The 26,508-nt window shown below is 43.3% G+C and overlaps 1 protein-coding gene across 3 annotated transcripts in view; it reads right to left on the reverse strand.

Annotated features, from left to right (window-relative positions):
* CHD6 (chromodomain helicase DNA binding protein 6) overlaps nt 1-17,241 on the reverse strand; it is a 108,213-nt gene extending 90,972 nt beyond the window's left edge. For all 3 annotated transcript variants that reach the window (XM_073683732.1, XM_073683734.1, XM_073683731.1), the window contains exon 1: nt 17,116-17,241. The gene's annotated coding sequence lies outside the window, so the exon portion shown is untranslated. The remainder of the gene's footprint in view (nt 1-17,115) is intronic.
* Between the last annotated feature and the right edge of the window lie 9,267 nt (nt 17,242-26,508).

The following is a 26,508-nucleotide window of genomic DNA, read 5'->3' on the forward strand; positions in this document are numbered from 1 at the left end:
GTCTAATCTGACCACATGACCTTCTCCCATGCCTCCTCTGGATTATCCAGATGGTCATTGGTGAACTTCAAACGGGCCTGGACATGTGTTGGCATGAGCAGGGGGACCTTGTGTGCCCTGCAGGATTTTAATCCATGACGGCGTAGTGTGTTTCCAACGGTAATGTTTGAGACTGTGGTCCCAGCTCTCTTCAGGTCATTGACCAGGTCCTCTGGAGTACTGGGCTGATTCCTGACCTCTCTCAGAATCATCCTTACCCCACGAGGTGAGATCTTGCATGGAGCCCCAGACCGAGGAAGATTGACAGTCATCTTGCGTTTCTTTCGTTTTCTAATAATTGTGCCAACAGTTGTTGTCTTCTCACCAATCTGTTTTCCTATTGTCCTGTAGCCCATCCCAGCCTTGTGCAGGTCTACAATTTTGTCCCTGGTGTTCTTAGCTCTTTGGTCTTGGCCATGCTTGGCGTGTGATTGAGTGTGTGGACAGGTGTCTTTTATACAGGTAACGAGCTCAAACAGGTGGAATTAATACAGGTAATGAGTACAGAGTAGGAGGGCTTAAGAAAAGCTAACAGGTCTGTGAGAAAGAATTCTTGCTAGTTGGTAGGTGATTAAATACTTAGTTCATATAATAAAATGCAATTTAATTATTTAAAAATATAATGTGATTTTCTGGTTTTTCCTTTTTATATTCTGTCTCTCACAGGTGAAGTCTACCTACGATAACAATTACAGATCTCTCCATTCTTTGTAGGTGGGAAAACTTGCAAAATCGGCAGTGTATCAAAATACTTATTTTCCCCACTGTATATAGCAGAAAAATCTAAAAGAGGACAAGCCCTTATAGATGGTGAGTGCAGGCCTCTTACCAAAAGGGCAAATATATCGTTCACCATGGAACGTGGCACGTCCAGTGAAACAAAAAGTGAATATTTAGCCCATTGACAATTCAGGTCTTGATACTGAGCCATTAACTCAAACAATAATTCTGTGCAAGGTTTAAATGGGTAACACCATACAGAATTAATTAGCAAGTGATTAGGCAATCAAAATGCATGACCATAAAACGTACATATACGTCCATCCAAAGCGCTGATGTGATCTCTTGTCACATAAACATAAGGTACATATAAAAATTACTATATTAATTAAAAGTGACATAATTGAGTATACATGTACTGTAATTATTTAAGAACTAGATGGTGGCCCGATTCTAACGCATCGGGTATTCTACAATATGTATGCGGCCGACCGGGTGCGACTAATCAGCGAAGCAGTGTTTAAATGGGTTGTGCACTACTTTAAAATTAACCCCCCAATGTATCCCCCCGGGGCCCCTAATGAATTTTGTAATTCCGTCATGTTGTCAATACTGCTTGTGACAACATCGCTGACCACGCACAGCCAGCACGTAATTCCCCCGGCTGTAGCCGGCTCTTGCTTCCGCTTACATCATGACTATTTGCGGCTGCAGCCAGGGGTCTCCTGTTCCGCGTACCACGGTGAATGACGGGCTGTTGGCGGGGTTATCCCCCATCGTGTCACACCCAGCATCCACCGCGCGCTTTGTCTCTGCCACGACCAATCAGAGAAGCAGTGTTTTAATTTCGCGACAATTTCGCTGATTGGTCGCGGCCGGCGGCCGCGACCAATCAGCGAACCGTGTTAGTGAGGACCGGGGAGCGGCGCTGCCTGTGCGGGTACTTCCGCTGCGAGTAGCCGGGAGATGACCGGCGCTAGCCGGTCACCGGAAATGGTTTTCACTTCACAAGTGTTCCCTGTCAGGTTTAATAAGTGGGATTTCTTGCCTTATAAATGGGGTTGGGACCATCAGTTGTGTTGTGCAGAAGTCAGGTGGATACACAGCTGATAGTCCTACTGAATAGACTGTAAGAATTTGTATTATGGCAAGAAAAAAGCAGCTCAGTAAAGAAAAACAAGTGGCCATCATTACTTTAAGAAATGAAGGTCAGTCAGTGCGAAAAATTGGGAAAACTTTGAAAGTGTCCCCAAGTGCAGTTGAAAAAACCATCAATTGCTACAAAGAAACTGGCTCACATGAGGACCACCCCAGGAAAGGAAGACCAAGAGTCACCTCTGCTTCTGAGGATAAGTTTATCCGAGTCACCAGCCTCAGAAATCGCAGGTTAACAGCACCTCAGATTAGAGACCAGGTCAATGCCACACAGAGTTCTAGCAGCAGACACATCTCTACAACAACTGTTAAGAGGAGACTTTGTGCAGCAGGCCTTCATGGTAAAATAGCTGCTAGGAAACCACTGCTAAGGACAGGCAACAAGCAGAAGAGACTTGTTTGGGCTAAAGAACACAAGGAATGGACATTAGACCAGTGGAAATCTGTGCTTTGGTCTAATGAGTCCAAATTTGAGATCTTTGGTTCCAACCACCGTGTGTTTGTGCGACGCAGAAAAGGTGAACGGATGGACTCTACATGCCTGGTTCCCACCGTGAAGCAAGGAGGAGGAGGTGTGATGGTGTGGGGGTGCTTTGCTGGTGACACAGTTGGGGATTTATTCAAAATTGAAGGCATACTGAACCAGCATGGCTACCACAACATCTTGCAGCGGCATGCTATTCCATCCGGTTTGCGTTTAGTTGGACCATCATTTATTTTTCAACAGGACAATGACCCCAAACACACCTCCAGGCTGTGTAAGGGCTATTTGACCAAGAAGGAGAGTGATGGGGTGCTACGCCAAATGACCTGGCCTCCACAGTCACTAGACCTGAACCCAATCGAGATGGTTTGGGGTGAGCTGGACCGCAGAGTGAAGGCAAAAGGGCCAACAAGTGCTAAGCATCTCTGGGAACTCCTTCAAGATTGTTGGAAGACCATTTCCGGTGACTACCTCTTGAAGCTCATCAAGAGAATGCCAAGAGTGTGCAAAGCAGTCATCAAAGCAAAAGGTGGCTACTTTGAAGAACCTAGAATATAAGACATATTTTCAGTTATTTCACACGTTTTTGTTAAGTATATAATTCCACATGTGTTAATTCATAGTTTTGATGCCTTCAGTGTGAATGTACAATTTTCATAGTCATGAAAATACTGAAAAATCTTTAAATGAGAAGGTGTGTCCAAACTTTTGGTCTGTACTGTACATCAGTCAGTATATAGGCATTTCTACTACTATCTCCTGGATAGTGTGTACATACTTTTGTTAAATTAAATAAAAAAAAAAAAAAAACAGAAAACTTGCAATTTCAAATAGCCAACTAAGCCCAGTTCTTGACTTGTTCTTCTATTCATTTTACCAATATACTGAAAAAAAATGGGGAAAAAAATTTCAAATCGTCAATAGGATTACATTCATCCCATAACTTCCTTTTTTTTTTGGTGGTGAAAAAACTACCGTAATTCGAAATTATATATAAAAAAAAAAATAATACTACATATACTGTACATATCTTGTTTGTGGCGCCATTTTCAGAGACCCATAACATTTTTATTTTCCCGGCGATTGAGCTGTTTGAGGGCTTGTTTTTTGCATGATGAGCTGAAGGTTTTTTGATACCATTCTGAGGTACATATAACGTTTTGATGACTTTTTTATTTTTTTAAGGAGAGGTTTTGGCTTTTTTTTCCACTTTACGTTGTTTTTTACTGTATGGGTTATTTAATTTTATATTTAGATAGATCAGACTTTTACTGACGCGGCGATACCAAATATGCTTATTTTTTTCTCATTTCTTTATTTTTAATGGGGATTAAAATTTTTATATATTTAAAAGATATATTTTTTATTCCCTTACGGGACTTGAACCTGCAATCATTTCATCGCTTGTTCTATATATTGCAATACTACAGTATAGAAGAAAAATCATGGGTCTCCTATGAGGCTCAGCCTGTGGCTGAACTGTACAGGATTACCAAGATGGCAGCATCGGGGTCTGACAGCAGGCCCCTGGCTGTCATGTTAACTCATCCGTGCCTTGTGATCACGTCGTAGGGGGGACGATGGGAGCTGGTGTGCACAAGCATCAGGAACTGCTCCATTTAAATGCTGCTGACAGAGAAAGTGGCATATAAATGGCTAACAGCAGCAATCAGAGCCCTAACACTAGCCCTAACACTAACCCTAGAACTAGAGTTTATTTTTTACGTTCCTTGTGCAGTATAAATGATTAAACGACTTTATTCTTCGGGTCGGTGTGATACCAGGTTCATATCGACTTTTTATGTTTGGCAGCTGTCACACACTAAAAGACACTTTTTTTGCAAATACTAGTTTTTGTAATCATTTTTCCATATTTCGGCCGTCAGTCACGTAAGGGCTTGTTTTTTGCGTGACAAGTTGACGTTTTTTATTGGTACCATTTTCGGGCACATGACATTTTTTGAACGCTTTCTATTCCAATTTTTGGGAAGCAGAAAAAACAAAAACCAACAAATCAGGAATTGTTTATTTTTTATGCTGTTCTGCATGTGGTAAAATTGGTAAGGCCGCTTTATTTTATCTGGTCAGTACGTTTACAGTGATACTACATTTATCTCTTTTTTTTATGTTTTGGCACTTTTACTCAATAAAAAAATTTTTTTTTGTATCGCTTTATTCCGAAAGCTATAACTTATTTTTTTTTGGAGTTGTGGCAGCTTGTTTTTTGTGGGACAAGATGACGTTTTCAGCAGTACCATTTTTACTTACATTTGTCTTTTTGATCTCGCTTTATTCCATTTTTTTGTTTGGCAGTATGATGATAAAGCATCTTTTTTTTTTTTTTTTTTTTACCGTGTTCACTAAAGGGGTTAACTAGTGGAAGAGTTTTATAGGTCAGGTCGTTCCGGACGTGGTGATACCAAATATGTGTACTTTTCTTGTTTTTTTTTCATAATAATATTTATTTATGGGTACAGTATATTATTTTTGGGGGGGATTATTTTTTCATTTTTTTTTTTTTCCCCCACTTTGACATTTTTTTGCACTTTTACACTTTGTCCCACTATGGGACTTTCATTTTTTGCAGGCTGATCGCTTGCATAGTATAGGGATGTAGCAGCAGCATCCCTATGCTATGCAGGCTGTAAGCCCTGCAGACACAAGTTAGATAACTTCCTGATGCCTGGTGACCCGGATGTCGTCATGACAACATCGGGTCACCATGGCAACTATTGGGACACCATGCTCACAGCATGGGGTCTCCGATCCAAGCTAAGAGGGGCGCTCTTACCTCTGCCTGCCCCGGAAAAGCTGCGATCGACTTCGATCGCAGCATTTGGGGGTTATTGTGCCGGGAGCGGTGCGGGACCACTCCTAGCACATAGTACCGGGTGTCAGCTGCCAGAATCAGCTGACACCCGGCGGCGATCTTACCCGTACAGCCTCTGTGCGGGCGCGATCGCCACGGCGTAATAATACGTACCTGGGCATTAAGTCCCAGGGTGCAGGTACGTATTATTACGCTCTGCATCAGAAAGGGGTTAAAGGGAATTTGTCAGTAGGATCAACCCTCCCAAGCAGTCTGTATGGGCATGCAAAGTCATAGAAAGTTGAATAAAATTATACCTTGATATCTGCGATCCGATGTTTTATATGTAAATACCCACATACCCTAAAAGCATATAGTTAGCTGATCAATATGAGTCTGACTGCCTGTAACCCACTGATCCTCATGGTGCGGGGGCAAATGTTTTTCCTAGTTCCCGTTTTGTTGATACTTTGGCACTCTAAACTGATAAACTGTAAAAATGCTGACCAGGATACAGTAATGCCTCCCGATTCACCAAAAAACATGTAGCCTCAGCCGTGTATAGGTTCTTAACCATGTTAGTGATGTTAGCCGCTGTAAGGCAACTTTGGTTATTTGCACTGGGCGCGATCAGGCATGCTCGAATCTAACTGCATGATCCTTCTATTCCCGAACATCTGCCGAAAGGGGAGAGTAGAAAGGCTGCATACAATACACAGCTCGTAATCTTGCTTACCTGGAACATTGTGAAGGGATTTACCCTACTGATTATTAGGAGCACTTTATCCACCTCCTTATGACATTTCTAATGATGCTTTTATTACAACAAACTGTTACTTCAGTGTGTGTAAAACTATTTAATCCTGGCAAGCATGTGCAAGTAAGGGACAACTTCTCCTCCTCACTAAACACGCTGGTTTGTCAATCATGACGCTGTGGGTGAGATACCCGCAGACTGCAGAGATGAGTGATGGCACCGGGTTTAAACATTCTTCATGCACACGGAACTAAAAGTTAGTTGCAACAGGCATCATCAGAAATGTTATTACGAGTCTGATAAAGCGCTAAAGATGTGTGCCCACGGGTCAGAGCTGCCTGCGGCCCCATCGCTGTAGAGCAGCCGTGCGGCTTTCACCCTCATTATGCAAATGAGCTGGCACTTTTTTTTTTTTTTTTTTTTCATGTGTGGACTTTTCTCATTAATGTTAGTCTATGGTGAAAGTCCACATGCGGACCTGCAAAAGAAATTGACATGCTAGGGGTCTGAGAGACGCGTCGCATGTCAGTTTCCACGGATGATCCACAGGTGCACACAGACGCATAGTGGACATGGGATTTCTAGAGATCTCATCCACTATGCTGTAACATCTGTACGCTGTGGGTTTGACGCTGCATAAACACCCAGCTTCAAACCCGCAGCGGCTCCTGATCGTGGCCACATACCCTAATACATGGTAGGGGTAACTCCACATGACAGGTTTCTGTAAAGGTGGTATTCTCGTCTAGCTTTAAATCCTTGATAGCTGTGGGTTACCCACTGCCATATTCTCCACAAACTGTTTTGGAAAGAACATTGTGATTGCACATACCCTTCTCTCCATTGAACACTACACACACACAGTCGTGGCCAAAAGTTTTGAGACTGATTCACATTTTAGTTTTCACAAAGTTTTCTACTTCAGTTTTTATTGCAATAACTCTAGTTTGTTATGAAGATCAATCAAATGAATTGCAAAAAAATTGCAGTCACTACTAGCCGTGAAAATTAAGTTAATCACAAAAACCCAACCTCCACTGAATTTCAGTCCTGCATAAAATGACCCACTTAAATCATTTCAGGGATCTCCTCATTAGCTCTGGAGAAAGTGTTAATGAGAACAAGGAAGCTGATATCACTCTGTCATGCTGATTGAATTAGAAAAGCAGACTGGTTGCTTTAAAAAGGGTTGGTGCTTGAAATCATACTCTTCTTCTGTTAACCATGGTTACCTCCAAGTAAACAAGTGTAGTCATTATTGCTTTATATCTTAAGGGCTTTACAGGCAAGGACATTGATGCTTTTAAGAATGTCCCTAAATCTATCAATTTTTTGGATCATGAAGAAATTCAAAGATAGATTCAATTGCTGTGAAGAAGGCTTCAGGATGCCCAAGAAAGTCCAGCAAGTGCAAAGATCGTAACTTATCCCTCTTTCAGACGTCCATGTTTCTATCCATTTTTACCATGGGTAGAACATGTTCCCATAATAATCTATTAAGTGCTATTCACATGTCCGTGCAAATCTCAAACATATTCATTTTTCTCCAGTATCACAAATGAACAGAGCCAATACAAGCAGGGCTGTGTAGTCGGAGTCCATTTTGGTGGAGTCGGTATAAAATGGACACACTCCAACTCCTAAAATATATAATAAATAGGGTACTGTAGTTCAATGCAGTTTGTGGGGAGTATTTTTTCATAAGAATTTGGGAAAGTTATGAAAGGTCTGTCCTATTCCTGATCTAAGGGTCTAGACTTTTAGCTGAGATGAATCTGTGCTACAGTAAATTTATCACTTAACCCTAGAACGCATGACCATAAAAATCTACAATTTCACATACCTGGGGCCTTTTAGGCCCGTGTGCAAATAACATGGAATAACTCAAACAAAAATGACAAACAACTATATACCTGAGGAATATCTAGAGTTTCAAAATTCTAACTAAATTAATCTTGCAGAAAATAGAAAACAATTAACAGGGCAGGCCTGCGAGGCCCCAGGTATGCGTTCTAGGGTTAAACATGAGCCATGTATGTGGGAGTCGGAGTCATGGAAATTGAGGAGTCGGAGACGGAGGTTTGGGTTAACGACTCCACAACCCTGAACACAAGTCTATGGGTCCATGAAAAATAAGTACAGCACATGGATGGTACCCTTGTGCCATCTGTGCTCTGTCCATAATTAACATTGCAAAGGATACGAGAAGCTTTGTAATTTATCAATGAAAAATGATGATGACACATTAATGGTAAAAACAGACATACGGACCAAACACTGATGACACTGGTACCATTTTTTCACGTAGGTGTTTAAACACGTACGTATGAATGAGGCTTTAAATAGGATTCACTACAGGATAGGTTCAACACCAGTGCAGAGCTTGCTCAGGAATGGCTGCAGGCAGGCGTCAGTGCATCAGCATGCATAATGAGACAAAGGCTTTTTGGAGGTTTGGCCTGGTGTCAAAAAAGGCAGCAAAGAAGCCACTTCTCTCCAAGAAAAACATCAAGGACAGACTGACATTGTGCAGAAAATAAGGGGATTGTTCTGCAGAGGACTGGGGTAAAGTTATATTATCTGATTATAATTGTCCAAAGAAAAGGTGAGCACTACCATGAGTCCTGTGTCAAACGAACAGTAAAGCATCCTGAGACCATTCATGTGTGGAGTTGCTTTTCATCCAAGAAAATGGGATCACTCAAAATTTTGCCTAAGAACACTGCCAGGAATAAAGAATGGGACCTAAACATCCTTGAAACTGCGGTGCACACCAAAGGAAAACCTAATTTAAAAGTAGCGCTGCCCACACCAGGACAAGGATATAAAAAATATATATTTAAGATAAAAACATACATTTCTTGGTGTGGGCAGCCGTACGTTCAAATCCGGTTTTCCTTTGGTGTACACAGAAATTTCTGACCCAGGGAACTGGACATAGTCCAGGTTGAGCTGCAGCCCTATGACTGGGGAATACCCATGTTCTTCAGCGTGGTGCCTGACATTTGCACAACATCCATTGGTGAGCAGATACTATCCCCACATCATCGTTTCCTACCTTATATAATTTTACATTACAGAGCACTTCTTAGTTTGTTTTTATCTAAACCTCCTCCGAGAGCAACTTCTTCCAATAATCCAGGAGCAATTTGGTGCTGAACAATGCCTTTTCCAGGATGATGGAGCACCATGTCACAAGGCAAAAGTGATAACTAGGTGGCTCGGTGAATAAAATATTGACATTTTGGCTCCATGGCTGGGAAACTCCCCAGATCTCATTCCCATTGAGAACCTCTGGTCAAACCTTAGGAAGTGGGTGGACAAACAAAAATGACAGAAATTGTGGTCAACTCCATGTACTGAATAGGTAAGAATGAGTTGTCATCAGTCAGGACTATCAGATCTCCAGCGTGCCAGGACGAAGGGCAGAAGTCTTGAAAAATAAGGTAAATAATGAGTCTTTACATTAAGTTGATGTATTTGTCAATAGAAGTTTATAAACTTATGACTTAGAATTGTACTCCTGTAACCATAGAAACATCTGATGAAGAGATCTATAAACAGTGAAGCAGCAAACTTTGTGAAAACCAAAATTTGTCTTAGTCTCGAAACTTTTCACCAGGACTGTGCACTACAGTGGCTGGGTTCGCTGGAACCCTATTCAGAATCACACAAATCCTATGGATGTGCCATAAACACCCAAGATAGGAATACCACTGAATAAGTTGTAGGCAGCACAACCCAAAGCGACTGCCGGGAGACTTGTGACTTTGTATTCATCACATGATATAGACGTGTTTCATAGTTACAACCACCTATGAAAGCAAATAATACTAATTTGTAATACTGAGCCTGAAAAACCATATCCACATAGTGTACAATGTAACGTTAATCACAAAAAACAAATAAAAAAAAAAAAACACTAGCCACAATTTTGATACATCTGAATGTCTGTGTGATTTCCAAACTGTGTGGTGAACATAGCACCCTGAATATCAGATGGGAAAATGTCAGTAAAGGTGTTCTGCTCGTTTCTAAATACTGCTAGAAATCAGAGACTATAAGATCTATGTGGGGGATGGGAAGTGACAACCTCTCATGCACATTTATAGCTCAGGGCACAAGTTGCCATTTCACAGACTTCATTACATTTTTAAGACGTGATAGTGGGAAAAATTTTTGCTGGTTATGTGGGCATACTCATCTCTTAATCAAGGGTGGCATTAAAGCTGCAGACGTATTAACGTGCCATCTAGGGTACCACAATGTGACACTGTTGTAAAGAAACACATAAACATAGCAATTAAGAATATAACATGCCGTAAGATCACACATGGCCTGACAACGTACATTTAGTCTAAGCTGTATGGAATAGTACAGTAGTTACGCTCCCTCTCACCTAAGGGGCTGCCAAAACTGTATTGTACACCCCCAGTGTAAAAACGAACCATCATGAAATGGTCCCCTGGCTTGTGGCTCAGGGGTCTTGGGTCTTGAATATGGCCAAGGACAACATCTGCAAGGAGTTGGTGTGAGGTTCCCATGCTCCTATAGTTTACTGATCGATTATGAGGGATAATCTCTGGACAGCGCTGTGGAATATGGAGGCGCTATATATATGAAAAAGACAAATTATTAAAACTTAGAAGCAGGGCTGTGGCGTTGGAGTCGGTGTCCATTTTGGTGGAGTCGGAATCGGGAGTCGGTATAAAATGGACCGACTCCAACTCCTAAAATATATAATAAATTGGGTACAGTAGTTCAATGCAGTCTGTGGGGAGTATTTTTTTCATAAGAATTTGGGAAAGTTATGAAATGTCCTATAAATGTCTGTCCTATTCCTGATCTAAGGGTCTAGACTTTTAGCTGAGATGAATCTGTGCTACTGTAAATTGATCACTTAAACATGAGCCATGTATGAGGGAGTCGGTGTCATGTAAATTGAGAAGTCGGAGGTTTATCGACTCCACTCCCCTGCTTAGAAGCAGAGAAGAGTCTGCAGCTTAAAGGAAATCTGTCACCCTCTGGCACTTACAGTTGTGCTCAAAAGTTTACATACACCGGCAGAATTTTTCCTTTCTTGGCCTTGTTGCAGAGATTATGAATGATAACAAAAAAACTTTTTCTCCACTCATGGTTATTGGTTGGGTGAAGCCATTTATTGTCAAACTACTGTATTTTTCAGACCATAAGAAACACTTTTTTCCCCCCAAATTTGGGAGGAAAATGGGGGTGCGTCTTATGATCCGAACGCAACTTACCAGTGGTGGTGGAGCGGGATCGCAGGGCGGCGGCAGAAGAAGAGGTGAGGAGGGCCAGTATCTGGCTGAGGGCCGGTGTATTGCTGGGAGCGGAGTGGCAGAGCAGAGTGAGCGGCTTCTGGTGGCCGCAGCCATGTTCCTGAAGCTGTGCTCTACATGAACATGGCCGCCGGAGCAGGCGCATGCGCTCTGCCGAGCCGGTGGCCATTTTCCTGTAGATCACAGCTTCAGAAAGATGGCCGCGGCCACCGGAAGCCGCTCATTCTGCTCTGCCACTCCGCTCACAGCAATACACCGGCCCCGGTACCAGGCCCCCAGCACCCCATGTACGAGGCCACCAGGACCAGGGCACCATGGCACCAGCACCCCAGGCCATCGGGCCCCAGCACCCCAGGTACCAGGCCACCAGCATCCCAGGCACCTGGCCACCAGCACCCCGGTCCCAAGGTACCAGCAGCCCAGGTACGAGGCCACCAGGACCAGGGCACCAGACCACCAGGACCCCAGGTACCAGGCCACCAGCACCCCGGCCCCCAGCACCCCAGGTACCAGGGCCCCAGCTACCAAGTCACCAGCACCCCAGGTACCAGGCCACAAGCACCCCAGCCCCCAGGCACCAGCACCCCAGGTACCAGTCCAACAGCACCAGGCAACCAGCACCCCAGGCCCCCACTTCCGCCGGCTTCCTGAAGGACCCTGCCTCCTGTGACCCCAGCTCCACCGCCCACCCAGGTAAGATCCCTATTCAGACTATAAGACTGACCCCCATCTTATAAAAAATATATTTTTTTCTTTTTTCCACCCTAAAATTTGGGGTGCGTCTTAGGGTCCGAAAAATACGGTACAGTGTTTTCTCTTTTTAAATCTTAATGACAACCAAAAACATCCACATGACCCTGATCAAAAGTTTGCATACCCCAGTTGTTAATACCGTGTATTGCCTCTCTAACATCAATGACAGCTTGAAGTCTTTTGTGGTAGTTGTGGATGAGGTTCTTTATTTTCTCAGTGGTAAAGCTGCCCATTCTTCTTGGCAAAAAGCCTCCAGTTCCTGTAAATTCCTGGGCTGTTTAGGATGAACTGCGCTCTTGAGATCTCCCCAGAGTAGCTCAATGATATTGAGGTCAGGAGACTGAGATGGCCACTCCAGAAGCTTCACTTTATTCTGGTGTAGCCAATGACAGGTCGACTTGGCCTTGTCTTTTGGATCATTGTCATGTTGGAACGTCCAAGTACGTCCCATGCGCAGCTTTCAGGCTGATGAGTGCAAATTTGCCTCCAGTATTTGCTGATAACGTGCTGTATTCATCTCTCCTTCAACTTTTACCAAGTTTCCTGTGCCTTTGTAGCTCACACATCCCCAAAACATTAGCAATCCACTTCCGTGCTTTACTGTAGGAATGGTGTTCCTTTCATCATAGGCCTTGTTGACCTCTCTCCAAATGTAACATTTAAAGGTTGTGGCCAAAAAGTTCAATTTTGGTCTCATCACTCCAAATTACCTTGTTCCAGAAGTTTGAGGCTTGTCTCTGTGCTGTTTTTCGTATTGTAGGCGAGATACTTTGTGGCATTTGCACAGTAATGGCTTTCTTCTGGAGACTCGACCATGCAACCCATTCTTCTTCAAGTGCCTCCTTATTGTGCATCTTGAAACAGCCACACCGCTAGTTTTCAGAGAGTCCTGAATTTCAGCTGATGTTATTTGTGGGTTTTTCTTTGCATCCCGAACAATTTTCCTGGCAGTTGTGGCCGAAATTTTTGTTGGTCTACCTGACTGTGGTTTGGTTTTTACAGAGCCCCTGAATTTCCATTTGTTAATCACAGTTTGAACGCTGCTGACTGGCATTATGAATTCCTTGGATATTTATTTGTATCCCTTTCCTGTGTTACACAGTTTAACTACCTTTTCCCATAGATCCGTTCACAATTCTTTTACTTTCCCCATGACTCACAATCCAGAAACATCAGTGGCTGGATGAAAGATGCAAGGATCCCAGAAACTCACTCAGCTTTTATGCTGCATATTTTTACGCAATGATAATCTGCAGCGGAAATTTCCACAGCATGTGCACAGCACATGCGGATTATCATTGGGGATCATGGGGCACGTATTACCAAGCGTTTTCGCTGTGGAAATTCCGCGGCAAAAACGCTTGAAAAACGCATAGTGGGCACGCAGCCTGAGGGTATGTGCCCACGTAGCGTTTTACAAAAGTATTTGATGCGGAATTTCCGCAGCGGAAACGCTTGTAAAACGCTTGGTAATCCGCACCCCATGGTCCCCAATGAGAATCCGCAAATTCTATGCCCATGCTGCGGATTTTTCGGCGCACAAAAATCCACAGAATGTCAATTAATTTTGTGTTTCCGCATGCGGAATTGCCTTTTCAATGCAATAAAAAATGCAAGGCAATTCCGCATGTCGAAAAAGCGCGAAAAACGCGCGATAAACGCTTGCGAAATTCCGCATGCGTTTTTCCGGGAAAGGACATGCGGAAATGAAGCGCAAATTTTCCGCTTCATTTCCACAACATGGGCACATAGCCTTATGCGCACACACTGATTACAAGCAAACAGGTCACAGGTGAGGATGTTACCTTTAGTAGCCATTCAAAGCCATTTGTGTCAAATTCTGTGCATGTTATCAGACCAAAATCACCAGGGTATGTGAACTTTTGATCAGGGCCATTTGGATGTTTTTGGTTGCCATTAAGATTTAAAAAGAGAAAACACAGCAGTTTCACAATAAGGGTATGTGCCCACATAGCGTTTTACAAGCGTATATGCTGCGGAATTTTCGCAGAGTAAACGCTTGTGAAACGCTTGGTAATCCGTCCCCCATGGTCCCCAATGAGAATAAGTAAATTCAATGCCCATGCTGCGGATTTTTCCGCAGCGTTTTTGATGCGCTCAAAAATCCGCAGCATGTCCATTAATTTTGCGTTTACACATGCGGAATTGCCTTGTCAATGCAATAAAAAACGCAAGGCAATTCCGTATGTCCCAAACGCTTCTAAAACGCGCGAAAAACGCTTGCCAAATTCCGCAAGCGTTTTTCCGGGAAAGGACATGTGGAAATGAAGCAGAAATTTTCTGCTTCATTTCTGCAACGTGGGCACATAACCTAAATGGCTTCACCCAACCAATAACCATGAGTGGAGAAAAAGTTTTTTTGCTATCATTCATATTCTCGGAAACAAGGCCAAGAAAGGTAAAATTCTGCCAGGGTAGGTAAACTTTTGAGCACAACTGTATCTGACCCCTAATATGGGCATACAGGTGATATAGATTTACATTTCTACCTACTTTTATGCCTCATATTAGAGGTCTTGTTGCTGTGAGATTTCTTTTTATTCAATCAAGTTTCTGATGGCTTGTGGGTCCTGGGCCCGGAAGAAATCCCCGCCTCCTGTGTGAATTATACTGTTTCCCCCCTCCCCCGCATGTCACAGTGCCCTGTGACGTGCAGTTGCGGCGGCCAAATCCCGCACCCTTCACTTTTTACAGAAGGCGCACTTCTTCCTGCCGTCTATGGTCATAGTACTGCAGGGATTTTGTGCGCAGGCGCCGGCCAGTCACTATGACTCGCTGGCGCACAAGAGCCGCAAGGACCAAAGGCCTCCTTCAGACATCAGTGATTTTTCTCCTACGAAATAAAAGGAGTATCATCAGTGTTTTGGATTAGAGATTTTCAGCACTGATTGGTCAGTTTTTGTTTTTTAACGAACGAGAAGGTTTTTCAAGTATCTCCTATCAAGCAATCATCAAAATCAGACTATGATGGCACCACTCAGTCCACAAAATAAACTCGGATGTGCGAACAGACACAGACTATTAGAGACTACGTTTCCACAATGAGTTTTTGGTGGGTTTTTTCACGGTACGTTTTTGATGCAGCAAAAATACGTAGCGTCTTACAGTTCCAGCAAAATGGATGGGATTTATACAGATCTCATGCCCACTGTGCATTTTTTTCCTCCGCGTAAACTGAGCTGCGGTGCGTGTTTCAGATCCACAGCATGTCACTTTCTCTCGTGGGTGCACTGAGTTTTCGGTGTGGATTTTCCTCATAAACTTGTATTAGATGCGGAAAATCCAAAGGTAAACAATGCACATGAGCTTCTAGTACGCTTCTGCTGCAGAAACGCATCAAAAACACATGTAATCCGCATCTAAGTATATTATTGAAGTTTCGTAAAAGCCAAATACCAAGAACTATCAAAAACAAAGCAGCTTTATTTAAAGCATAACACACCAAAGAGACAAAAAGCAGCGTCAAGAACGCAATAAAAATGCATGTTAAAAAAAGTCAATGAAAAACATAATTTAAATGATCGGTGCATTAATTCTGCACCGTCAAAAACTCACCAAAGCTCATCGTGGCGACGTAGCCCAAGGCCACGTGCACATGTTCAGTATTTTACCTCAGTATCTGTAAGCCAAAATCAACAGTCAGAGGAAAAGTGTAATAGAAACACGTCACCACTTCTGTATTTATCACCCACTCCTGGTTTTGGCTTACAAATACTGATGTAAAATACTGACCGAATACTGAACGTGGCCTTATGGACACCAATTATATCTGGAAACAACTTTAAGAGCCTAAGGTCGGGTTCAAAGGGCCATATTTCACCGTCCTTGGCCGGATCTGGACTCCCAGCCTCATATGTGCCTATAACTACTATACCCCCCAAAACCTTGAGAACCAAAAACCTTCAAATGCAACTATATTCATATTTCTGAATTGCTACGACCGTCCCTTTAACAAAAAGTGCCAGTGTTCACAATACAGGAACCATAGGATGATAATCTCAGACATCCAGCCATGGCTCCTAAGGCCATACCGTCATCTCCTACATGTCACATCTCCTGTTGACGGATGGGCGTGAAAGGGAACACTAAATTATGAATGGGCGACATGATGGCATTGTGGCAGGACAGCTGTTGGCATTCACGGGGGTCATTTTCTTAATGCCCGGTTGTAAACCCATTCCTAGTACAACTACCAGATGTCAAGGTGGCACAAGTGGCTCATACACGCCATTTCTACATTTCTTCCACCCCTTATTGATGTCAACAAGGAGACAACCTGCATAACCCTATGCGATGCTTAACAGCAGCACGTTAGAAAACTGCACAGTGTGAACAGGACCCCACATAATACCTCATCACTAACGCTGCACATCTGCTCAGAGCCACTAAGTATCACAGCAGCATATCTGCCCCATGTGAAGGAGGCCATGATCGGGGGTCTGCTCAGCAGGAAGTGCAGAATGCAGCTGCTTCATGTCACATGAGGGACGCAGGTGATACCAGGGCTGTAGGCCTGACAGCAGGTACCCACAGATGACAACAGTCCCTCATCTGCAGTGCACACATGCTTATCCCACCAGCGGCCACATTCACGGGTGACACGAGCATTGTTACTGCCCCTCACTATGGATGGATGTGTGGCCTTAATACTAATTCACAGGACAGCATTTTCGTGCCCTTATTGCTTCCAGTTTCCCCACTCCTCCCCCACTTGGTACTGCCCACAGCACACGCTTTGTGCAGTGGGCAGAACCACAGGGGCAGAATGGGGGGGGGACGTTAAAAACCCAAAATACAAGAACCTGCGAGGGACCTAAAGGAAGGGAGACGGAGGAGGGGTTAATAACCGAGCGCTAGCTGCCTGCTAGATACCGCACTCTGCCGAGGTGGACACGTTTACAGACAACCCCCTCCCACCTCGCTGGAGCACACACAAAAAGCAAAGGAACAGTACGGAAAAATCACAGTTTCATTCATAAGAGATGCCCAGGAAGGGGATGGATGGCAACCACACGCCCAGGGCGACACAGAAACTAGCAAAGGTGCTGCAAATTAAAAAGTTAAGAGGAGAACTTACCTAAAATGGCCACTGCTGCAGCCAAAATACAAACAGCTATTATTTGGTGAAGTTTAGCACAAGACACCCTGCAAGGACACCCTAACCTGGTCGGGGAACGCCTCCTCTGCGCGCTCATTGGCTACCTTAGTGGCAGGCAGGCGAAAAGCTCACTAATGATTGGTCGTTCACTTGTCAAACAAGTGGTGGTCGTTTCAAGGCTGGTTGCGGCGCGGTTATTGCTTTGCTCCATTGTGCTGCTATTTGCATGGATGAGATGTGCTCTGCGATTGGCTGAGAGCAGGAAGGGGGGACAGGAGGGGGTGCAGTGTGAGAGACAAGGGGGAGCTCAGGGGGGTCCTGCTGTATAGTGGAGCTGCTTTATCCTGCTATGCTGGATCATGCACTTCAGCTGCACATAGAGGATCAGACAGTGTCACAGTGTGAGGACTACACTGCTGAAGGGCCTTGTGAAACTCTGGGGGCGTGACCCTATTTTTTAGGAAGCTCACCCAAACCAGGGAAAGGTTCTGTCATTGGCTTCATATTGGAAAAGTTCTGTAACTCACATCACTGCGAGAAATGGGGCAGGTTTCTTTATGCAATGTTTCTGTCGAGTGCGTTAAATAGACATTGAAGTTCCGCTAATCACCTGACCGCTGCAGCCAATCATTAGGTGACTGAAGAACAGAATGTTATTTGCAGTCCCTGCAGAGACCACAGGCGGCGCTGGAGCCACATGGGACTGAACCAATGGGTATTGGCTCCTGTGTTTAAGTCAGACAATCCCGTTTGCAAGAATAGCATTCTTCACTCCGTTGGGCCAGCGCTTGGCTAAAACAATTAAAAAGCTGTTGCTCGTGCTCCGTGGGTCCAGCACTGCATCTCCGCCACTTCTACTGTGATTGCCTACTGGCTGCAGCGGTGTCTTAATGACTACAGCCCGCTTCACTGCTGCAGCCAATCATTGAGTTCAGCAGCTCGTGCCATCCTTATCTCTTAAAGGGAATCTGTCAGCAGGTTTTTGCTATCAGAAAATAGCAAAAAGGCAATGGTAGTTACCAGCCAAGGTGTCAAGAAAAATGCACTGATAGGGTGCCGAGCTGCCCTCCTAATCGAATAGTAGGGGCGTGTAATAGGCTGATGGCTAGGCACGGTGCTACATGTGTGTGACTTGCGCCCTATTACAAGCCTCATCTATGTGCAGTTCTAATGCTAGGCAATCACCCCCTTCATGGAGTAAGAGGTTGAGAATGGTTGTTCATCAGCATTCTGCACCTGTGTTACCTCCTTCTAAGAAGGGGGTCTGCTGCATCCTGTTTGTGCATCTTCCTTCACACCTTGGCTGGTAAATACCATTGCCTTTTTGCTATTTTCTAATTGAATTTTGGAATTTTTCTAATAGATTCTGTGTATTGCTTTGGCTGTGCTGTAGGTTTTTGCTTTCCCATCTGAGTGCAACATGATGAAAGGGCAGAGACTGTGATTCCAGCAATGTGTCACTTACTGGTCTGCTTGCTGTCGTTTTGATAAAATCCCTGTTTTCTCTGCTGCAGATCTACCAGTTCTCTGAATGCAGAGCTCTGTATAATCCCGCTCACACCACTGATTGGCAGCTTTCTGTCTATGCACAGTGTTCATAGAAAGCAACCAATCAGTGGTGGCTATGGAGGACTATCTGGCAGCAGGTTTACTAGTCCTCTAGTGATAATCTCCTGCTGATAAAACCATGATTTTATCAAATCTACACCAAGCAGCCCAGTAAGTGACATTTCATAAGAAATAGAGTCTCTGCCTCTACTTTAGTCTGCTCTCTGATTAGGTGGCAAAAACCTGGAGACAAATTACATTTAAAGGGGTTGTCCACTACTCAGATTAACCCCTTTTCAATCAGTTTCCCCCTTTTAAAATACTATTTATACTTTCCTCTGCCGCCGTTCCAGCGGTATCGGCACTGGCTCTCCTGACAATTGTGTCACAGTGTGACGTCATGCGAACTCTGAGGAAGCGATTTCTCCGAAGGCAGGGAGAGTGAAGCAGCCGTTGATTGGCCACACTGTTCGCATGACGTCACTCTGTGACGTGATCGCCAGGAGAGACTGTGGTGACACCGATGGATCAGCATCGGAGGGGAGTATAAGTGTTGTTATTTTAAAAGGGGAAAACATACGGACTGAGGCATTGTCCCGAGTAGTGGATAACCCCTTCAACTAATTGTTGTGACGCTTGGGAAGGGCTTGGAAAAAAGGGAGTGCGGCCTGCAAGCCACACACAATGAGACTTCGGCCACAGCCCCACTATCAGTATTTGGTCAGTATATTTTCTCAGGAGTGGGAGCCAAAACCAGGAGTGGGTGATAAATGCAGACTTGGTGACTTGTTTCTATTATACCTTTTCTCTGATTGCTCCTCACCTGGTTTTGGCTTCCACTCCTGAGAAAAAATACTGACCAAATATAGATAGTGGGGCTGTGGCCAATGGCTATGACTATACTGTGACTTTGATCACAAAACATCAAGTCTCAGACAATTTTAGATTTGCTACAGTGGGGGAAATAAGTATTTGATCACTTGTTGTTTTTGTAAGTTTGCCCATGACAAAGACATGAACAGTCTATAATTTTAAGGGTAGGTTAATTTTAACATTGAGAGATGGAATATCCAAAAAAGAATAAAGAAAATCATATTGTATAAATTAGATAAATTTATTTTCATTTTGCAGTGAGAAATAAGTATTTGATCCCCTACAAACAATTATGAGTTATTGCTCCTACAGACCAGTTAGACTCTTCCTAATCAACACGTTACCTGCATTAAAGACAGCTGTCTTACATAATCACCTGTATAAAAGACTCCTGTCCACAGACTCAATTAATCAGTCAGACTCTAACCTCTACAACATGGGCAAGACCAAAGAGCTTTTTAAGGATGTCAGGAACAAGATCATAGACCTGCACAAAGCTGAAATGGCCTACAAAAGCATAAGTAAGACGCTAGGTGAGAAGGAGACAACTGTTGGTGCAATAGTAAGAAAATGAAAGAAATACAAAATGATCTGGGGCACCATGCAAAATCTCACTTCGTGGGGTATCCTTGATCATGAGGAAGGGAGAGATCAGCCTAAAACTACACGAGGGGAACTTGTTAATGATCTCAAGGCAGCTGGGACCACAGTCACCAAGCAAACTATTGGTAACACATTACGCCTTAAAGGTTTAAAATCCTGCTGTGCCCGCAAGTTCCCCCTGCTCAAGAAGGCACATGTGCAGGCCCGCCTGAAGTTTGCCAATAAACACCTGGATGATTCTTGAGTTATTGGGAGAAGGTGCTGTGGTCAGATGAGACAAAAATTGAGCTCTTTGGCATTAACTCAACTCGTCGTGTTTGGAGGAAGAAGAAGGATGAGTAGAACCCTAAGAACATCTGCAAAGGGGAGTGGACCAAAATTCCTCCTGACATGTGCGCAACCCTCATCATCAACTACAAAAACGTCTGACTGCTGTGCTTGCCAACAAGGGTTTTGCCACCAAGTATTAAGTGTTGTTTGCCAGAGGGATCAAATACTTATTTCTCACTGCAAAATGCAAAAAAATTATCTACTTTATACAATATGATTTTATTGATATTTTTTGGGATATTCTATCTCTCAATGTTAAAATTAACCTACCCTTAAAACTATAGACTGTTCATGTCTTTGTCATGGGCTAACTTACAAAAACAGCTGGGGAAATCCACGTTTTTCTTATATGTAAATGAGCTGTTCCCGTCTATGGGCCGGACACTGATCTGCATGGGAATCTGTCTCCAGAAATTTATGTAAACCAGTGTGATGGCCGCTCTCTGCTCTCCTGATCTCACTGCTGAGCTGTGTGTGATTATACCTGACTCATCTGCAGGTTCCTCTCAGCTTCAGCTTCCATCTTGCAGGCAGCAAGGCAGCAATTGTAGCAATAGTGTAGTACAGCAGAGCTTAGAGAGCTGCAGTTGCTAACGTCTTTGTTATGAGACAGAAGCTCAGTTCTCCTGTTCTGTGTGTAAGTTACTTATCTCCTTTTATTTAAAATAACCTCTGGAGGCAGATTCTCATGAAGATTCTCATGGAATAAGACATTGGATCACAGATATCAAGGTATCACTTTATTCAGCTTCTTATAGCCAACATACCCATATAGATGGCTTAGGAGGGTTGATCCTACTGACAGATTCCCTTTAAATATATTTTTTTTACCTGATTTCTCCTGTGACTGGGGCTGGTATATTAGAGCAGTTACAGGTGAATTTCAGCCTCCTCCTGGCGGCACAGCAGACCTGACTGGATCTTCTAAGACCCAGCATCTCCTGCTCCTTCCCCACACCCAGCAATCACATGACTGCTAGGCCCAGAGGAGGAAGCCCAATTAGCGCTTCCTATTACTATATACACATAGCTTGTTAAGAACTAAGTATACAGCATTCTGGAAGGCAGAGACGGTAATAACTGTCTCTGCCTTCTCTATGGAGTGAGCGGCTGTGCGTGACAACTCCCTTCTCCCGCAGCTGCATGGTTACCTGCTTCTTATCTACTATGCAGTGACTGTTTTATAAGGCTACTGCAGAATAGAACGTGGACCACCCAGACGTTTATAGTCTATGAGTAGTCCGGAAATAGTTAAGATCAAGTTGAGATAACCCCTTTATGGACAACAGAATGAAGGTAATGGAATGGCCATCACAAATCCTTGACCTCAATCCCATTAAAAAAATGTATGTGCAGATCTGCAAAAGCATGTGCAGGTAAGGAGGCCTACAAACCTGACCAAAATTCCAGCAAGTTGAGAGAAGCTTGTGGCTGCCGTGTTTGTAAATCTATGACTTCAGCTGTACTTAGGTACTACTGTGCAGTATATTATTTGTATTTGTGTGGCCAGCATTATTATGGCAACAACACAGTGGAAGTGAAGTTTTTGGGCTGCAGGAAAATCCTTAAAGGATTAAAATCACATGACTGCTAGGCCCAGAGGAGGAAGCCCAATTAGCGCTTCCTATTACTATATACACATGGCTTGTTAAGAACTAAGTATACAGCATTCTGGAAGGCAGAGACGGTAATAACTGTCTCTGCCTTCTCTATGGAGTGAGCGGCTGTGCGTGACAACTCCCTGCTCCCACAGCTGCATGGTTACCTGCTTCTTATCTACTATGCAGTGACTGTTTTATAAGGCTACTGCAGAATAGAACGTGGACCACCCAGACGTTTATAGTCCAAAACCAGGTCCTTCCTAAAAAAAATGTTTTACCAGTGGCATGGATGGCTTAAATATAATATGCTAAATAAAAATCTGTAAATCACTTTTATCTGCTCTGCTAAAATACAGCAAAATAAATTATAAGTTTGGTGTCGCCGTCATTGTACTGACCTGAAGAATCATGTTACCATGTTATTTTTACTGCAAAAGAATGCAGGAAAAAAAAGCAAGAAACAATGGAAGAATTATGCTTTTCTTACCACTTGGAATTTTTTTCCTGTTTTTCAGGATATTATATGGTAAAATGATTAGTGTCATTCAAAACTGCAACTCGTCCTGCATGTGGACTGCTTTAGGAAGAAGGGGAGGAAGAAAATTAAAGCACAAAAACTAAAAATGTCCTGGTCCTTAAGAGGTTAAATGCGTAATAAAGTGAGGGTAAGGAAGTCCCAGCACCTATAGTGCTAGCAAAATGCTTATGAAGCATTGAAAAAAGTGGATGGCAAGTTACATAGCATTAGTATCATGATAGTTCTTGGACATATTAGACTGTTATGTGCACCTAAACAGTTTTCACTGATTATGGAGGATGAGGGCTCTAAGACGATATGTTTTGTGTGATAGGACAGGTATTCTTTTAATATAGCATGCCACGTTGGGAGATAAGGTCCACACTGCATTAAGATTACACACTGGGGTACCTTTTGATGGTGCACTAGTTTTAGTAAATACGGAATATTGTATTTTGCCAACATATTCCTCAACACGGTACACTATCCTTAGTACAGGCCATCAATATTAGATCAGTCGGGGTATGACTCGGCACCGCGAAGATCAGCTGTTTGAGGGAGCTGTGGCACTTGATAATCGAACAAAGCTTCAATTTCAAGCATAGTCAATACAAAATGTATGGTGTGTGCAAGCACAAAGCAATGTAAAATCCAAAACAGTGAAGAAGCTGGATGAAACCTTACAAGCAATTAAGTCTTTAAAACTTCATAAATCACAAGGACCAGATGTTTTTTTGAACTCCTTTTATAATAACACATATGCACATCATATCCTACAGATGTGTTCAATAAAGTGGCCACCACAAGCTCAGTACCTGCTGAAATGTTGGAAGCCACCATCAATAAGCCACTCATAAGATAGCTGTCGGCCAGCAGCTATCTTGCTGGACTCTTATACACAAGAATGCTTGCTTTGCCGAGAGCTCTTGTTCTGTATGGTCACAAAACGTATTTATTAGAGAGAAAAAAGTATCACCAGTCTAAAATTGCACATGCCGTATCCTTATCTTCCCCGACGATCATTTGTTAGAGGCCTACGTACACATTAGACTATTGGCTGAAGCCGTTAAGATCAGTGGGTTCGGCTGACATTAGTCTAATGTGTATGGAGGCCTTTACTCTCTTAAAACTAGGCTAATCTTCCACGTGTCCTCAAAATTACAGACCTATATTGAATACAGACAATGAATTATATGTAAAAGTAATAGAAAATAGACTCATGGCTTTTATATCTCTTCTCTAAGATCCAAATGAAGTTGGATTTGTAATGACTGGCTGACCTCTGATAGCACACGCCATTTCATAAACCTGATTCAATTGGCTCATCAGTCTTTTTCTAACTTCTTCTCTAATTTTCACTTTAGATGCAGAGAATGCGTTTAGTACAGTGCAGTGGAGTTACATCGGTTTGCGTCTTGAACTATTTGAAATTCTAGGATTCATTAAATCATCCATAATGGGACTATATTCTAAATCTTTAGCTAAGGTTCATTCTTCAGGTTGTGTTTTAGATGAATCGAAAAGTAGTAATGGAATCAAACCGGGTTGTCCTCTCTCACCATTGAGTTTTGGATTTGTAATGGGACCTCTAGCAGAAAACATGACATTTTTAGAATCACTGTTGGTGACAGACAACACAAAATTGGACTACGGCATATGCCAATGACATAATCATCTCCCTGACAGAATCACAAATTTTCTTTCAGATAGTCAATACTATTTCAACATTTGGAGAACTGCCCTATTATAAAACAAATGAATGTGAATGAATCTGGTACACTAAATATGAGCCCCCCAATATGACACCTGTGTCGGTGCCTGCCCCTCCTCTCTCTGCTTCTGTCACCAGGCAGCGCCACACTCTTGTTGCAGCTGATGCAACTCTAGTTCCATGTCTTCTGGTACTTGTTCTGTCAGTACTGGGAGTTAACCTTTCAGTGTTTGCTTCCTACCGTGTGGCCTGAGTGGTGGTAACAGGCTATTTAAGCTCCTGAAAGGCTGGTGTCCACTGACAGTTATAATTTGACTTGCTCCAGAGAACTTCTCAGCATCCTGCTATGACTCCTTGTAGACTTTTCTGATTTTGACTGTAGCTTGTTTTTTGACTACTCTTCTGCCTTGTGATTTTGTCCCTGTACTGACTTCCTTATTTTGATCCATCTACCGGACTATTCTACTTGCCAGCTCACACCACCGAACGGCAGCTAACATTGCGGCCTCTGCCTAGGGGTTCTTGTCAAGTCCAGATCCCTGTATAGAGGCTAAAGCATGAAGGCCAGGGCAACCCCTAGGTTATGGAAAACAGAGTAGCTAGCGCCAAGCCTGTTTGTGATAGCCCTCTTTAGAGCTGATAAGTGACCAGAAACTTTTGTCCCATTTCACCCTACTCTAATACAGTGCATTCCAGTGGAATAATCCTCATATTAAATACATTAACCTTACAACTCAACCTCCACAATTTTTTTCATCTAACTATGAACCTTTCATTTCTGAAGTTTCCCAGCTACTGAACAAATATTACTCTTTCCACTATATTGGTTACCACTACCTAGTGGTTTATGTTTCCTATATCAATTTCTAACAGTTCTGATCTCTATACCCAAATCACAGTGTACAAAACTTTGGAAAATGATCAACAATTTTATTTGGCAGAACAAAAAATACAAACTGTCCTACCATCCCCAGACCCTGGAATATTGCTGGATTAAGGGTACCTAACTTTTAAAAATATCATCAGGCAGCAGATCTAGTTCAGAATGAGAAATTAGTGGTTATCTAGATAAGATAAAAATGGGTTGAAATTTAACACAAAATGATTGCATGTCCGCTACCTTCTCTTCTTCATGCACTGTGAATCATATCTAAATTTACTGTGAATTAAAAATATTATTCTTATTTATTTATATAGCGCCATTGATTCCATGGCGCTGTACATAAAAAGGGGTTACATACCAAATACAGATATCACTTACAGTAAACAAACTAACAATGATAGACTGGCACAGAGGGAAGAGGACCCTGCCCTTGTGGGCTTACATTCTACAGGAATGGGGAGGAGACAGTAGGTTGAGGGGTTGCAGTAGCTCTGGTGTTGTTGAGGTGGCAGCAAACAAGGTCATGGCAGGCTGTAAGCTTGTTTGAAGAGATGGGTTTTCAGGTTCCGTCTGAAGGATCCAAGTGTGGCGGATAATTGGACGTGTTGAGGCACAGAATTCAATAGGATGGGGGATATTTGGGAGAAATCTTGGAGGCGATTGCATGAGGAACGAATAAGTGTGGAGGAGAGAAGGAGGTCTTGGGAGGACCGGAGATTATGTGAGGGAATATATCAGGAGATTAGTTGAGAGATGGACGGAGGAGAGAGGTTATGGATGGCTTTGTAGGTCAGTGTTAGTAGTTTGAACTGGATACGCTAGGGAAATGGGAGCCAGTGAAGGGATTTGCAAAGGGGGGTAGCAGAGGAGTAGCGAGGCGAGAGATAGACCAGTCGTGCAGCAGAGTTAAGGATGGACTGGAGGGGTGCGAGAGTGCTAGCAGGTAGGCCACAGAGGAGGATGTTGCAGTAGTCGAGGGTGGAGATGATGAGGGCATGCAGAAGCAGTTTAGTAGATTGAGGGTTGAGGAAAGGACGGATTCTGGAAATATTTTTGAGCTGGAGGCGACAGGAGGTGGCGAGAGCTTGGATGTGGGGTTTGAAGGACAGGGCAGAGTCAAGGGTTACTCCGAGGCAGCGGATTGTCGGTACAGGGGAAAGAGTGATGTCATTTATTGTGATAGAAAGATCTGGTGGGGAAGATATGCGAGATGGGGGAAAGATGATGAGTTCAGTTTTGTACACATTGAGGTAGCGGGAGGAGAAGAAGGAGGATATGGCTTCTAGACATGTTGGGATTCTGGACA

The sequence above is a fragment of the Phyllobates terribilis genome, unplaced genomic scaffold (genome assembly GCF_046119375.1).
Source record: "Phyllobates terribilis strain yellow unplaced genomic scaffold, ASM4611937v1 Scaffold_5__5_contigs__length_657084704, whole genome shotgun sequence".
NCBI classification, from domain to species: Eukaryota; Metazoa; Chordata; class Amphibia; order Anura; family Dendrobatidae; genus Phyllobates; species Phyllobates terribilis.